Source organism: Mandrillus leucophaeus, unplaced genomic scaffold (assembly GCF_000951045.1).
Source record: "Mandrillus leucophaeus isolate KB7577 unplaced genomic scaffold, Mleu.le_1.0 Scaffold288, whole genome shotgun sequence".
Lineage (NCBI taxonomy): Eukaryota > Metazoa > Chordata > Mammalia > Primates > Cercopithecidae > Mandrillus > Mandrillus leucophaeus.
The window spans coordinates 626,888-628,079 of NW_012103009.1; the positions used below are offsets into that span (position 1 = coordinate 626,888).

The 1,192-nt window shown below is 47.3% G+C and overlaps 1 protein-coding gene across 1 annotated transcript in view; it reads left to right on the plus strand.

Moving 5' to 3' along the window:
- The window catches only part of TUBGCP6 (tubulin, gamma complex associated protein 6), a 44,758-nt gene that overhangs the window by 7,750 nt on the left and 35,816 nt on the right, over nt 1-1,192 (plus strand). The gene's annotated exons all lie outside the window — the stretch shown is intronic.

The following is a 1,192-nucleotide window of genomic DNA, read 5'->3' on the forward strand; positions in this document are numbered from 1 at the left end:
TTTTTTTTTTGGAGACAGGGTCTCACTCTGTCACTCAGGCTGGAGTGCAGTGGCGTGATCTTGGCTCACTGCAACCTCCACCTCCTGGGCTCAAGCAATTCTCGTACCTCAGCCTCCCGAGTAGCTGGAATTACAGTCACCTGCCTCCACGCCCGGCTAATTTTTTTTTTTTGGAGATGGAGTCTCGCTCTGTTGCCCAGGCTGGAGTGCAGTGGTGCGATCTCGGCTCACTGTAACCTCTACCTCCCGGGGTCAAGTGGTTCTCCTCCTTCAGCCTCTTGCATAGCTGGGATTACAGGCGTGAGCCACCATGCCCAACTAATTTTTGTATTTTTAGTAGAGACGGGGTTTCACCATGTTGGCCAGGCTGGTCTCCAACTCCTGACCTCAGTTGATCCACCCACCTCGGCCTCCCAAAGTGCTGGAATTAAGGTCACTGCACCTGGCCCAGTGACCTTCCTTTTATCATGGTGAAAGGGGGGATAGTCTGGTGGCTGCATTGTGGGGTGGGGCTACTGGAGTGGACTTACTGGCGGCCACCCTGCTCTGCAAGGACAGTGCTGCCCACCTGCCGGCCAAAGCAACGTGCTGCTTTTCATCTTTACCTAACGGGGCATGTCATTAAGCCTCCTCTGCCTTCTAGAGCTGCCATTTAAATTTAAGTTAATTAAAACAAAATAAAAAATTCAGTTCCTCAGCCCCACAAGCCACATTTCAAGTGCTCAGTAGCCACATGTGGCAAAAGTGTTCACGTTTTGTGATACGTGCAATTGGATATGCTTTTGCTGTCTGTTGCCTGAGGCTTTCCCATGGTCCCCTGTAGCTCCTCATTTGAGTTTTGTATTTTATTGCTTTATCAGTGTTGCCAAAAGGATACATTGTTACTAGTCATTCTATTCTTATGAGATAGCTAGACAATTTATAAACATATCTAATGCTACAGCAAATGTCTTGGTGTACAGCAGTTTTGTGTTTTGTTTTTGAGACAAGTCTCGCTTATCGCCCAGGCTGGAGTGCGATGGTGTGGTCTCGGCTCACTGCAACCTCCATCTCCTGGGTTCAAGTGATTCTCCTGCCTCAGCCTCCTGAGTATCTGGGACTCCAGGCGTGTGCCACCACACCCAGCTAATTTTTGTATTTTTTTGTATTTGTATTTTTTTAAATTTGATTTGTTTTTTTTTTTTTTTTTTTT